The 15432-nt window shown below is 44.1% G+C and overlaps 3 long non-coding RNA genes across 3 annotated transcripts in view; 1 reads left to right on the top strand and 2 right to left on the bottom strand.

Moving 5' to 3' along the window:
• The window catches only part of LOC140684144 (uncharacterized), a 192898-nt gene that overhangs the window by 142233 nt on the left and 35233 nt on the right, over positions 1-15432 (top strand). The window lies entirely within an intron of this gene.
• Positions 4242-9281, bottom strand: LOC121469969 (uncharacterized). The gene is made up of 3 exons (XR_012055902.1): positions 9170-9281; positions 7730-7808; positions 4242-4358 (listed from the first exon to the last, which is right to left on the bottom strand). It is a non-coding gene; the product is annotated as an uncharacterized lncRNA (long non-coding RNA).
• On the bottom strand, positions 13239-14334 carry LOC115495202 (uncharacterized). Its single transcript, XR_005980354.2, has 2 exons — positions 14193-14334; positions 13239-13645 (listed from the first exon to the last, which is right to left on the bottom strand). It is a non-coding gene; the product is annotated as an uncharacterized lncRNA (long non-coding RNA).

Here is a 15432-nt window from a genome sequence, read left to right as displayed (position 1 = left end):
ATGTATGGCCAATAGAATGGAAAGATGCACAGAACAGGAAACTCCCTGAAACACAAACACATGTTTGTTCAGCAGCAAAGGAATAGTTTGGCAGAGAAAGGGACATGAGATAGAGGCTTGAAGATAGAGGAAGAAAAATAAACCCGGAGGCAGCAGAGATCAATGAAAACAATGGGCACCTTCTGCCAGGAGAGATGTTTTAAAGACTGAAACAGCTTTAGAAAACGTGTTCAGGAGCTTCCATGGCCCTCCCAGCACCCCGAGGGCAATTCCTGGTCCCAGGCAAGCAGAGGAGGGCTCAGGGCAGGGAGATGTGTGGAGCCACCATGGGAGCATCCCCTGGGGCAGTCCTGGGGATTCCTTCCCCACCTGGAGAGCTGCTGCTGCTGCAGGTAATGATTATGATGACGATGATGATGCTGATGCTGATGATGGCAGCTGTGCTGGAGGGGAGCACTTCCCACGGGCCTGGTTGGGAATCCCGCTCCTTCCCCACTCAGCTGCCATCGCAGATGTCACTGCAGCACAGAGGGGCTGGTGGCCAGGCAGGGTGCTGCATGGCTCTGGGACTGCCCTGTGGCAGAATTACCTTGCAGAAACACCCACTCTCCAGCACTTGTTTCATGGTGTGCAGCAGAGGAGCTGGAGCAGCTTCCTCCCGCCTCTTTCCTCGCACAGATCTCTCTAGCAGGAATCTCCTCTAACAGCCAGGTGGGCTCTGTGAGAAGTGGTTCTGCTGCAGTGGGGAAAATGTGCATCCTTTTTTTTTAATCTTGTTTTTTTCCCTTCCTTTTCCAAAAACAAATATTTCATGGCTAAAGTGGAGGAGCTGCTGCAGAGGTTTCCCACCTCTGGGGAAACGGGCAGGAGTGGGCAGCAGCAGAGCCCCCTCCCCGTGCTCAGGGCACCTCAGTGCCAGCGAGAGCTGCACAGAACTCCAGTGCCTATAAATACCTCACAGCTTGGCTCTGTGTGATGCAAATGGTTTTGTAGCAAGAGCCTAAACCCGAATTGTTAGTCTAATATTGGCCACGATATTGCAGCCAGGCAGGATGGGATATGTAGCAGGGGACATTTAATGTGTCAGATTAAAAAACCTCTGCAAATCTTGGCTGAGTTCAGGTTCCCAAAGAGCTGATGTGGATTCAGGACGAATTTCAGTTCAAGCAGAAGGGTTGGCTGATCATTAAAATACATCATACAGGTAATCTGGCTCACACTCCCAGACCTTTAGAGGTATTTTAGTACCCACAGTACTCCAAGTGCTAAAGCAGCCTAACCAAATTTTGCATCCAGCATCTCCTGAAAGGAAAACAGCGCTCACAGCAGCAGAAGAACGAGGCCTTCTCGGTGGTGTGGCTTCCATGGGAGATCAGAGGCTCCTCCTGAGCTGAGCTGCACGTTCCCAGAGCTGTGGTCACCCCCGTGCTGCACAGCTCTGCCAGCCTTGTGTGCACGGGGCTGGTGTCCGTGGGAGAGGGGAGAGAGGGGCTGAGAGCCAGGCCTGGAGAGCAGCGTTCACATATTAACAGATTTCCACTCAAACTGGCAAATAGGGGATGTCTACGTTAGAAATGCTGTGTGAAAGCCAAGGCAACAAAAGTCAAAATGTGCATGCGAGAATATGTGGCACACACAGTATATGTCACAATGTTTACCATCACTTCAAAACATGCACCCGCCCACAGTTCTTCACTAGCAGCATCCTGGAACTTCTCCAATTGGGATTTGCTATATGAAGCAAAAGTCAATTAAAATCAGCCATTATTGTACAGATCACGAGATCCCTAGTACGAGATCCCATCCTCATCCCAGATGCTCATTAATAGCAGGGTGTTGTAAACAATCCAGGACAATTGCTTGGGGTTTGTGGACTTTTCTGGGGCTGTGTTTGCTCAGTTAATATATAACATTTTTAAATGGCTTGGATTAAAAATTTTAGCAAATGTCAAATTCCCCAGAAACACAGTTCTGTTGCATTCTGGAGCTGTTTCAAATATAGGTCAGAGACAGTAAGTGTGCTTAGCTGATGAAAACACAGGCGGGGGGAGAAAGATTTGGGGAAAGGGAAATTCTGTCCGCCCAGCTTGGCAGAGGAGCAGCAGCTCACCCACCTTCCCTCAGCAGAGCTGTGGTGGCTGATGGCAGCATCACACCAATCCCAAACTTCAGCACACATACACACAAATGCACACACTAATTTTTAGGGATGACTTATAAACAAAAAATCTGTAATTAGGACAATTTTGTTTGTAATAGGCAGGGATAAGTTGTTTGCTTTAGTGCCAATATCAGTAGCAATGGAAGTGCACTTGCTCTTTTATTTTCAACTCTTTCACTACCTCCTTATGTTTAGTTTCAAGGTGAGATCAGTATCTGGAAACATGATGTAATTTATGCTATTGTCATTTTATGAACTTCAGCAGATCTACTCCTGCTAATGTATTATAATTATACTGGTAATCAGAACTGGATTTGAAAATGTAGGGAGCCTGGTGCCAACTGCCACTGTGTGTCTGACCAGATCACAAAAGGAAAACAGCAGTTGCTGGAATTTATTGTCAGGGGAGCTTCAACTCGGATCTGCAGACAGATACGGACTGCAGAAATTAAATGGCTGTTGGTTTCATATGTATACCTAATTTCTGTGGATTTTCAGACTGGCATCCTAATCTCTGTCATGCTTGCTCCCATTTTCTTCTCAGTTTTCCTTTAAGAGAAGCTTCCCTACTCTCAAGCCAAATGCAATGTTCCCTGCTGTGATGGATTCCTTCTTTTTCCTTCCTAATTGGAGCCATTTCATCAGATCGAATTTTGACAAAGATAGTAATTGTCATCCAATTTTAAGGCAATGACAAGATCAATATGAATTCTCAGATGACAAGTATTATTACTGGGTGAGCACAAAGAAACAAAGAAAATGAAAAATCCATGTTCTAGGGATCAAAGCAGTTAGAGGCACATGCTTGCCCTGATCCACGTGTGTGTGAATCCTGTTACAACAATAGAGGCTGTGCCTGTGGATGGATGGGTAGAACAGATGGCCTTTGCCAGGCAAATAGTGCAGGAAAACGAGCACCCAGTGCTTTAGTACACTGCAGTTTGGGTAATGTGGGAGTCAATTAACTTGCCACCACACAGGCTTACAGGGAAAATTACCCACAGCCCCATCTCTGCTCCTCCTTAACATTTTGTGCTCCTTCTGTTCCCCGAATGTCAGGAGTGAATACCCAAGAAAACCCTGCTTCTTTAAGGTAAATATATTCAAACTGTATTTATGTAGGCACAAGTACTTGATTATTTTTATAACATGGTTTAAATGAGATGATCTGATTAGTTAATGGCCCAAAGAGTTCAGGCAGAGTTCAGATAAGGATCTGAAATGTGCAGAAGCATCTTCAGACGTTTTCCACACCATGGTGGTTTTGGGAGGGATTCTGCCATGTATGCATAACTTGCCAGATGCTGTCATGTTGTTTTAGGAGGTTCACTCTGCAACAAGACATTTCTTCAAGGCATTTGACCCTCAGAGTGCAGCTCCTGCTCTGTGTTTGCTACTCAGGGTGCATCCAGGTTTCCACTGCAGGGCTGCTCTGCACACGCCTGCCTGCCCATTAAACCAGACCTGCTGCTCTCCCACCCCCAAAGTGTTAAATCCAAGGAATTGGAACCTGCCTGGGTTGGGGTTTTTTCCTTTTCTTTTTCATTATTTATATTCAAAATACATTTTAACTGAGGAAAGGCAAAATAATACATGGTTGTCGTGCTAATTGGCAGCTGCTATGGGCAACAACCGTGACAAGTTTCAGCTCTGTCCACTCCAACCCAGCCAAGTCATTAAGGGTTTCCAGGCAGAGAACTGGGTTATGAAACCCAATATTCACTGGTGGCTGTGCTGGTGTCGCTGCATTGCCGAGCGCCTTCTCAGCCACCCAAATGCAGGTTCAGTAGGATTATGATCCATGGAGGAAGGCCTCAGCCAAGCACTGAAAAGATGTTTGCTAGCCTCCAAAATATAAATAAAATATTTACAAAGAGAATAATTGACTTTTGATGTTTACTTCAGGCTATGGTTAAGCAGGCAGTGTCTGTACTAAGCAATGCAGTGACCACCTGCCACAAATGCTGTGATATTTGACAGATCCCTTTCTGCCAAGAACTATAATTCCTATTTAAATCTAAATAGAGGAGCCATGAATGCAGATTTCTCATCACAAAGACACTGATGTTAATCCCCAGTACAGAAAAATAAGAAAAGCCAGAACGTTTTATTGGATTTTATATGGAAGATAATTAAACAGTATTTCTTCTTTACTTGGTATACAGCATCCCATCAACCTTCCTGCTGAAATTTGTTTCTAAAGAAAGCCAGAAAGTTTTATTACATTTTTATGTAAAAGAAAATTAGCATTTTGTGTATTTGAACTTGTATTACAATAACAAAAAATGGGTAAACAAAAAATGACCAAAGAATGATGAAAATAAAAAGAAAAAAAAAAAAAGTAAGGAAAGCACAACACTGTTCTCATAGACACAATTTCATATTCTAAGCATGCAAACCAAATAAATGTTTGTGTGCATATGTATGTATTGTATATATTCACATACCAAGCAGTTCTGAAAACCCAAGCTGATGAAAGTTAGGAAATGCTGGAATTAGATGTGCCTGCATACCCCTAATTTGGCCTTTTTGGTTGTGTACACAGAACGTATGCTGGGGTTTTTTTTTCCATGCACACCCCCCACAGAAAATGGTGCAGTGTAGGCAGAAAATTGGCTGTGAGAATGATGTAATCTCTGAGAGAGCTGCTTTGCAGGAGCCTGCTTCTTCTCTGCCCACAAGCCCGTTTGGCATTTTGGATGTACCCAAGGAAGTTCTGGTGGCAGTTCCCCGGCAGGTGGGTGCTGCTAGTCTGGGGCTGTGCAAAACGTGTGTGCATTTAAAGAGAGCTCATCAACAGAGGGGAGGGGGCAGGGGAGCTGTATCCAGGGCTGCATCCTCGGCATTTAAAAATGTTTCACTTCAGCCTGTGCTGCCATTTACTGCATTATGTGATGCATGTGGATTTTCCAAACAAAAGATGTTTATGGGGAGAGTATATTTTAAGATCCCTTTCATGACTGCACAGACCCCTCTCCAAGCAGATGGCCTGACAGTTGCAAGGAAACTATTCATAAGCCAGAAGTAGCATTTAAAATTCTTTTTTTTTTTTAAAAAAAGACAGTTTGTTCTCCATGCACATTTTAAGCAGGTACTAATTCTGTCTGTGGCAGCACCTTCCCAGCCCAGCAGCACCACAGCAGCCAAACCTGTGCCTTCCTGCCTGCTGCCATGCACAGGGGCCACCTGAAATTCCACTTCCACTCACTGCTAACTTGGAGTAATCTTGGAGACACAACAGTTTCCCTTGTGTACCCAAAATAGGTGGGATCCACAGGGAAAATGTTTGCTTGGCATCTGTGACTGTGTAGAAACAAGAATTTTCCAAGGACATGAATGTATCTGATTCCATTTTCCTTCTCAGCCTTGACTGTTACCTAGACGTTGGTGACAGTCTTTGGGGAGAATAACCAGCTGAGAACAAATGAGCCACTTCAGCATTCCTAAATTCATGCATCCAGGGAGAAATCTGGAGGCAGTGGCCTCACACAGCTGCCTTTGCTGACCCTTTTAATTGCCTGCCACAGAACCCCCTGCTCGAAGGAAACCAGCGCTTCCATATCGTGCACTTGATAAATAAATAATGCCATTCCTCCAGAGACAAGAATTCCATCTCTAGCACAAGGACAGGGACTAAGTGTCCTTCCAGTTTAGGGAGATGGGTTGTTTTTGCTTTTCCTTCACCTCAGGAACTGAGGCTTATTATTTGTCACATCAAACACATTTAGAAGTATTTCTGAAAAATTTGCCTAATATCCTGCAGCAATGAGTTGCAGGGTTGATTATACACTGCACGAATGTTTTCAGCTTTTTTCCTTCACCTTTCCATGCATATTTGTGCTTCAGAGTAAACAGAATAAATAGTCCCTTCTCTCTGCTTCTGTTATATCATCTTTTACTCTTGTGTTTTGTAAACTAAACAATGCTAGTCTTTTTAATCACTTTTTAGATGGAAGCTTCTTTCCTCATGTGTTTAATCATTTTTGCTTCTTTTTTTGCTGCAGAACTACATACATGTGGGCATATACACCCTGGAGCAATCAAAAAGTCTGCTAAGAACAGGTTTTAAGACTCTTTGCTCCCAAAACAATTGGAAATGGTTTGTGCTGTGTGAGGATGAGCCTTCTGAAGGCACACCCTTCAGACAGATAATTTGTGGATGATGTTCTTCCATGGTCCTGAGGCTCACCTCCACTCCAGGCTGCCTTTGTCCCTCTCTGGGAGGGATGGGAGGGCAGGGCTGGTGCTGCTGCTCTTCTCAGCCCAGAAGAGAACGTGAATGAGGAGTAAGAACCTGGTGAAGGTGTTGCCTAAAGAGGCTGCTTGGAGCAGAGGCTGGACAGAGTTAAAGAATAAAGCAGGGATTTATTAAAAGGTCTTCAAGGATACACCTTGGGCAGCACAAGAGCCTGGCTGTGGCTCTGAGTTTTCATACTTTTATAAGTTCTGGTCCATTTCCATTTTGGGGTTCATTGTCCAATTCCAGCTCCAGGTGCTGCAGTCCCACCCTCCCAGGCTGCTCCCCTCCATTCCTGCTGTTTGCACTTCTTGGGGCTGGAGCTGGAGGTGTCCTTGGTTCTGGGCTGGAAAAGGATTGTTCTGTGTGCCTGAGCTGGTTCTGGGCTGGAAAAGGATTGTTCTGTGTGCCTGAGCTGGTTCTGGGCTGGAGAAGGATTGTTCTGTGTGCCTGAGCTGGTTCTGGGCTGGAAAAGGATTGTTCTGTGTGCTGAGCTGGTTCTGGGCTGGAAAAGGATTGTTCTGTGTGCCTGAGCTGGTTCTGGGCTGGAAAAGGATTGTTCTGTGTGCTGAGCTGGGAGCAGAACTTGCTAAAACACTTTATTTATACGAAGTTCAGAGTTATTCACCAATGCAGAACAGAGTCTGGGAAATCTGGAAGGCATCAAAGTCTCCAGAAGAAATATGCTCTCCAGCCAGGACCACGGTCCTCATGGATATCCAGTCAGGGCACTTCTCTTTTGGCAGCCTTTTGTTCCCTGACCTGCAGAAGCTTTTTGCTTGCTCCTTTCTGGATCCAGAATCTCTGTGCACTGTAAAGGCCAGAGCCTTTTGTGGGTAAGCAGCACACATTTCATCAGGGGTGTGGACTGGCTCTACACAGGTTAGCTGAAGACCAAGGCCAAATACATTTTGCATAGGATTCCCCCCGTCTAATTTTAGCCCTCCTACTTTCCTTTCATTCTTAAAATCAAACTGAATGTATCTTGTCCTTGGAAAGGTCTTTGCTAATCCTGTTGGTAGTTTTAAATGCTATGTAAACATTTCCATTGTGGATTAATGTGCGGTTTCAAAGCAGTGGAGATTTTAAGATTGCCATTAATTCAGAGAAAGACACTTCTGTTACTATTACGGTTCTTTTGGAAACTTAATTTCATTCAATGCCCTTTTGAAGGCTTTGCACTAGAGTGTTAAATGAATGCTATCAAAGGCTATATTAAAGAGGATTGTATATAGTTGACCAGGGTTCATGCTAGGTCCTAGTTTTAGACAGTATCTTACATTGAAAATATGGTTCTTCAATTATACCTTCTATTGCAGAAATGAAATTACCTTGAATGCTTGGTGTAGTAGGCTTATTTCTTAGAATACAATAGAAAATGGTCAAATTCTTCCTCCCAGTAAAACATATCTGATTAAAAAATGAACGAGAGAGAAAAATGTGAAAAGCAAAATCAGTCATAAGAACCCTGGGATCAGTGAAAAGACAGCTTGGACAAAGGCTCTCCATTTGAGTAGCCCAAATAATTCCAGGATTGTCTGAATGCTTCAAGTAGAAGTATCTGAAGTGCCTAATGTTCTGCCAGCTGATTCAGGATGCTGCAAAGGGGGATCAGAGGGCCAAAGTGAATATGCAGAAGCTTTTAAATACATTCCCACTATTCACAGTAATCAAAGTAACTTAAAAATACATCTTCTTAGCAAAACTTAACATCTTTGAGATCACAATCATAAAAAATAATTGATACAATTAGAGGTACGAAGCTACATTTTGTGTAACTGCAGCTATTCCCATTTATTACATTTCTAAGTGTTTTCTTGTCTGCTTTCCCAGCTCCTAATGTACATCTGATTTATCTGGAGAACTACAGTGATTGCAGTCCTTCCCTAGTTTGTTGGGGTTTTTTTTGCAGTGCTTTAGGTGTGTTTTCAGCGTGCAGAAGGTCCAGCCCTGCAGGGACACATCAGGCCTTGTGCAGACTCTTCTGGCTAGCAGTGCTGGCACCTTGGGCTTGGCACTGGCTGAATTGAGTGGCTGCTGCTGCTGCAAGTGCACACAGCCTGCTGCAAGTGCACACAGCCTGCTGCAAATGCACACAGCCTGCTGCAAGTGCACACAGCCTGCTGCAAGTGCACTCAGCCTGCTGCAAATGCACTCAGCCTGCTGCAAGTGCACTCAGCCTGCTGCAAGTGCACACAGCCTGCTGCAAATGCACACAGCCTGCTGCAAGTGCACACAGCCTGCTGCAAGTGCACACAGCCTGCTGCAAGTGCACACAGCCTGCTGCAAGTGCACACAGCCTGCTGCAAGTGCACACAGCCTGCTGCAAGTGCACTCAGCCTGCTGTGCAGCCCCAGACAGCCTGCCTGCCTAATTCCAGGATTACAGTGTTAAGGACAGGTAAGGATGATGAGCAAGTGGAAAGGATCTTATGTCCTTACATCCACAGGGAGCTCCGTGCCTCTGTCCTGCTGGCATTAGTCATGTAAGCCTCTCATCCATCCACCTTGGGAAGAGCGATTTGCTCAGCCTTTGGTGCTCTGCTCAGGTTTTGATGTGCTAGCTGAGCAAACTCCGTGATTGCTTGTGTGTATGGGAATTAATTATGAATTTAGGCTGTATAAAGCAATCTTGTGGACTGCTGCTTCATTAGTAATCTGATCTGCTAGCCCCTGCACTGCTGAGTGCCTCAATCCACACCGCATCGCTGGAGGAGCGGACACTGTGTGGAATTTGGGATGTTTCTCCAACTCTTTGCATTCACTTCTTACCATCCTCCTCTCATGAGGAGGGCAGCTTATGGTGAGAGGCCAGAGCACAGGATAAGTGTTGTTCTCCCCGCTGAAAAGTTGTCCTACAGAGAAGGTTTCATTGATTTTCTTTCCCAGAGAAAGCAAGTTAGAGTGCAGGTCTGGCTTGCTGGGCATGGATGTGCACCCCGAGGCTCTCGTGCTCCTGCTGGCTTCAGAGACGGAGTGAAATGTCCCAAGAGCTACAGCTGAACAGCAGAACACCAGAGCAAAGTGGTTATTTTCTTCTTTTAACCAGCCTCTTCTTATTTGTAAACCAATTAAAATTAATCTTGGACAATTTGATGCACCAAGCCACCACCTGCAGGAATCTTACTGTTCGGTAAAAAGGAATCATTTTTGTTTTCCATAAGAGACCTGGATAGGACAAAGAAACATTTCTGTATTGTATGCATTGGCAAGAAGGATTAGACAGGCTGTAATCTTGGTCAGTCTGACCTCTACAATTATGGAAAATTACAAAGATTGATGTTTGTTGCAATTTATCTTATTCACAAACTGGTACAGAATGAATCTTCTCTTTTGAAATACATATTTCACTAAAACTAGACTTCATATGAAGTGATTTCTTTTTCTTTCTTTTCCCCATCAGATTGATAATAGTCTGTGTAGGAAAGAGCTGAAAAACACAAAAAGGAAAAAGTTGGAGCTATTTGAATTGTCATGGCAATATCCTGGATTTTTCAAGAAGTTTGGTTCTGTTTAGCTAGTCACTTTAATTTTCCTTCACTAACTTGTCTCCATTCTCTGCCACAATGATAATTCTTTATATGACTGTCAGCCCTTTGCATTGTGACAGCTTAAATTAATGTTTTGATATTTCTCTCTTTGTAAGAATACAACAAAGAAGACAACTGCCAAGGATAGGACAGAAACTATATGAATGTAAAACAGACACTGCGCACCAATAAAGCCAGAAGGAATAATTTTCATGTTACTGCCTTGTTAATAAGCTTTTGCAACAACTAATCCTGAACTCTTGGGGTTCTCTGGGCTGGTATGGCCCTTGTGCTTTGTCTGGATCGTGGGGAACTCCGTCTGGGGACCTTGGGCATTTCTGGGAGTGCTCCAGCCCGTTCAGGCTGGGGAGTTTATAGCTCAGGCAGGCTGCTTCAGCCTCTGGTACTGCACCAACCTCAGCTGGGAGCTTTGGGATTAGCTCCTTTTGCCCCATAATCACCACACACTCCTGCACAGTGAAAACCCTTTTGCAAGCTCATACACATTCATCTCATTTCTACACACCGCCTCTCCAAGTGGTAAGAAGTTCAGTAAGAAGAATTCCAAAAGGAAGGTGAAGGAGGAGTTGGAAGGGTCTGATTTGGCACTTACAAAAGAAATGATGAAAATGAATTGTCTTTAAGATTTTGTGGAGGTTTACACCAATCCTTATCTAAGGTTCAAGGCCTTTAGCAGCTTCATTCCTGCTCTTAATGTATGCTTCGAAAATCCCAACCCATCTGGCATTGCTGTAAATGAAGCTTGACTTCAATGAGGATGGTGTTTTTCAATGTTCTTTACAAAATCTTTTTAAAAAGATCTGAGATATCACATGCAGTTTAATGTTTCAGTATAGCTGAGGATTTCATTATTACCTTCTCTCGTTTTTATCATTTTCCGTCTGTTTCTCCTCTCACACATTCCTTCAGGACCTGGCCTCACCTGAGAGATGAGGAATTTAAATGAAAGTAGAACAAAAAAAATCAATTAATCCATTCTTTGTGGCAGAAGCCACCAGATGATGCTGTTACTCTTACAGCTTCTTAGCATGTGAGCAAAATTTCAGTTTTTGAAGGAATGTTGCATTGTTATTAGCTTAGTTTTACACTAATCCTTTGAGAGAAGCTACCAGCAGAGTGTGTTTTCTGCTTTATTCCCTGTAGGATGCAGTTCTTAGGACAAATTATATTCCTTGGAGTTAAATGTGCAGTGCCATACTGCAAAGTAGCGGTTCCAGAAGGAGGAGGATCACCTGTGATGACTGCAGATACCACTGTTACAGGGCAAAAATAATGATTAAAAAAGTAAAAGCATAAAGAATATGGGTTTCACTTAGGAGGAAGTCCACATTCCTTCCTGTTTTATCAACAGATGAGTGCCAAACCCCCAAATTCTGTCACTACAGAGAAAGGAGAGAGTTGTCACAGATGGAACACACTGAAGAAGGAGAGGACACTCTTGTCACGGTGCTGGGCCATGTCTGAGAGCCATCAGGCGAGCACTGTTTGCATCTCAAAACATCCCCTGACCTGTGCCTCTCCCTCTTTAACAGAGAGCTGGTCCCAGAGAGCTTCAAAGAATAGATCAAAAGTGTGAGCTGTACTATTTATCTCAATGGACCACAAGTGCTGAAAGCTAGAGATGAAAAATTTAACATCAGATTTGTCAAATATTTCACTGCTGATGGGATCATTTCAGCAGAAATGACCAATGGTAGTGCTTATCCATCAAATTGAAGGTTTAATATAAAAAATAAATAACATGGGAGATAGGGCTTCTTAGTGGATGATTCATTTATGCATTTTAATTAAAACACTTGATTGTTTAAATGCAAATGAAGCAAACTCAGAAATGGCAGTGCATTGCATCAGCGTGCTGGAAGCCCCAGTGTCAGAGTCCAGCACATCCCTCTGGCTGCCCTGGCTGTCCCCAGACCCTGGCAGGGGCTCAGAGACCCTGGCACAAAGTCAAAAACACCTGTGGCTTCCATTTTAGCCCATGGAAAAAGCTGCCAACTTTGTGTGAGGAATTACAAACCACAAGGGTTTGAGTAGTGTGGTAGTTGAATTAACATAGGGTGAAAAAGTAGAATTTTGGGGTTTTTTAGAATGTAATTCAGGGGTACCAGATGGAGGAATCTGGGCATGTCCCAGTCTTTTCTTCCTTCTTCTTGTCCTCCACGTCTTGGTGTGATGGTGAGACTTTTCTATGGGTTTGGGATTGGGACACACTGTCCAACACAGATGTCAGATATTGGTGCATTGTTATAAACAGGCTGTGTGTAACTTTTGATATAAAAGGTAAACACCACCCAAGGCACCAGCCAGACTGCCATGGCTTCTGTACTAGGTGGACCTCGGCAGGTCAGAGAGAAAATATTATAGAGAAGGAGAAATAAACAACCTTGAAAATGGAACTTCATGTATTCAGACGTGTCCTTCACTGCCGGGCTGGGGAACAAGGACCCTCGCAGTGCTGGGGTCTCACAGCTGGCCCTGACACCCCAGCGGCACCCCAGGCTGGGGTGACCCAGCTGTGACTGAGATTCTCTTTGCCCTGGGATTTCCAGGCTTGTCCACCAACTAACATAAAATAAATTCTGTTTATGTTTTATAGATCTTTACAAGAAAGAACAAGCAGGCACGCACAGAAACCGAGCCAGCCCGTTGCAGAGCTGATGCAGCCAGGCTTTGCTAAGCCAATTAAGCAATCAAATAAAGGCCACAACTGGAATGGACTCAACAGATCAGTGAAATCAAATGGTGAAAATTAATATACGAGGAAATTAAATCAGAATTATAAAGCTGAGACTGAATTTGATTTGATTTGTTGGTCCTGGGCTGGGGATATTTACAGGGAAGTTTTTTTCTTTGCAGTCTGAAGGATGTTTGTGTCCATCAGGTGTGAAGTTTGTGCTGGTTCTTCCCAAAAGAGACCCTCTAAAACAAATGGTCATCCTGACCTGCTCCACCACAGTGCTGTCAGCAGCTCTGCTTCATTCTTTACTACCTTAAATCTCCCTGTTCTAACAAGTTACTAGCTTGCTGTTCTGATTTTCCCTTTCTAACACAGAAAATCTTTCCACAGAAGTGACACAGATGACAGCCATATCAAGCAGTAACAGCTTTGGGGGAAAAAGAATAAATCCAGAAGAATCATCTTAATTATATGCAACATTTACGGAGTTCGGTGTTTACTTTTAGGGACCTGTATGTAGTGCTGTTTCTCCATTATAGAGTGCAAGTATGCAAGTGTGTCTTTGAGATAAGGCAGTATCATCCTGGTATAATGAAAAGGAAATGAAAAGAAAGAGTTCAAAATGCTTTATATTTTGGGATCTTCACTTGTGGTGTTGACAGCAGCTGCAACAAAGATTCAGGTTGAAGACAACTTACAATTCATGTTGAACATCTCCGTGGCATTAGCAAAGCCAGTAACAAATCTTTTACCTCTGTCCCTGTGGATTGTACAGCCAAGAGAAGGAAAAGCTTTATGTCCAGCAGCTGTCCGTGCTGCCTGGGAATGAGCACACTTCTTTCCATCAAGATCTCACTGCCTTTAGGATCCTGCTGGTGCTGATTAGCACCAGACCTGGTGGATGATGTGCCCATGGAAGGCTTGAGCCATGAGGTTACCAGGAGGAGGTTCACTGTCATGCAATATCTGCCAGTCTCATGGCAGGCTGCTTGTCAGAGGAGCAGAGATGTGGAGAGCACGCTGTGAAAACAAAATAATAAAAAAATAAATTCTTTGTGAGTTCTTCTACAGCAGTTGCCTCCTCACCCAGGCTTGGGCAACAAATGCAGGTAAATTCCTATCCTGCCCCAGATTAAAATAGTTCTTATTTTTGTCCCATCAGGCTAAATTATTATAATTAGAGTTTTACTAGGTTTGATTCAAACCGATTGCAAGGAGCCATTTTGCTAAAGGAGCAGATTTTCCTGTGAGCACAGGCTGGGCTACCTTGGGTCCAGGGAACAGGGCTGCAAGGTCTGGGCTGCCCTTGGCTGGAGCAGAGCCGTGGTGAGGACACGTGGAGCACCTCCTGCTCTCCCCACATCCTTCATCAGCACGATGTGGTTAGCCACGGGCCAGGGCTCACCACCCACCTCTGCCAGGAAAGCCACGCCAGGTTCCATCCCTGCCCACGGCTGGGCTCGGAGCTCGCTGATCTTTGAGGTCCCTTCCAGCCTAAACCATGCCGTGATCTAAGAGCTGGGACTGGGCAGGAGGTGGGAGAGGGAGAGGAAAGGAGATTTCTCACCGGTTGGGTTGGACATCCCCAAGGATGTGTGAGTCCCAAAATCCGTCTGTGCCACAGCTCAGCTCAGAGCACGGTGAGCTGAGGGAACTTCTGTCAGCAAGTCTTGCCCAGCGTGAGAGGTGGGCTGCAGAGCCAGGCCTCCTGTTTGGGCAGAGCCCAACAACACCAGCGAATTAAAGACATCACTGAGGGTTTGGCAAAATGGCAACACAGCTGCCCAAGGTCATCTCCAGTGAAAGTTGCCGGGGAGGGTTACACGGAAGATGTTAATTGGATTTTCGTTTTCTCCTCAGAAAGGTTTAGAGCTATCGGATCTCACCCCGGTACAAGCTGCATGAATATGTCCAAGGATATTGTGAGCTGATTATTGTTCATCCTTAACGGCTTTCCATCTCCGTAACAACGGTATTAGCATTGATATTGTGCCCAGGGCTCTGGATGTGGATACTAACGGAACTCAGGCGGCTCCTGGAGAACAAAGGATCCCTTTTACACGGCACCCTGTGACTGGCAGAGGATTGGATTAGCAGCTTGTCAATCCTCCACTTCGAGGCGCTTTTTTGATGCACTATTGAATGCTTGGTTAGTACGTGGAATTACATTATCTGAAAAATTAATACAAAACATTAAGTGAAAGCTATGTGCTATTCCCTCCTGACCTGATTATTCTAGATTATTTAACTAAGTAGCCAGCATACCCCCTAATTTAAGTGCTGAATTCCTACCACACAAAACGTTATCTTTTCTCATAAAAGAAGCCCACGAAAAGAGCAAGCTCAATTGCCAATTATGCTTCTTCCATGAAATCTCTTCTATCCCCTTCAGGATAGGTTTGGGTAAAAATATAATTGCGGTGGATAAGGAAGCTTAAGAAAAGATGTAAGTGAAAAATGTTATGTGTTGGCATCTGATTGATCCATTTGAAAGAAAGAGAAGGAGAATTTGATGAGGTGGTAAGGAGCTCATAGTTTGTTTCGAAGGAACCTAGCATTTTTTTAACCTGTACAGGGTGCTGAGCTATAATTAAGAACGGCAAGTCAGTGAAAAATCTATTTAAACTCCTGACAGCTTCTCTGCATTAGCATTTTTGACATCTACATTCACTCTGGCAAATCACTAATGTAATTTTTTTTTTCCAAATTATATTTTTATTAGCTTTCTGCATGTAATAACAAAATAAAAATGATGTTGCAGCCTGGACAGGTCTTTAACTCAAAAGCTCAGCACTTACATTGTGCTT

Source organism: Taeniopygia guttata, chromosome 4A, assembly GCF_048771995.1.
Source record: "Taeniopygia guttata chromosome 4A, bTaeGut7.mat, whole genome shotgun sequence".
Taxonomy (NCBI): Eukaryota; Metazoa; Chordata; class Aves; order Passeriformes; family Estrildidae; genus Taeniopygia; species Taeniopygia guttata.
Note: the sequence above shows the minus strand (reverse complement) of the source record. Positions and strands in the feature narration are given on the sequence as shown.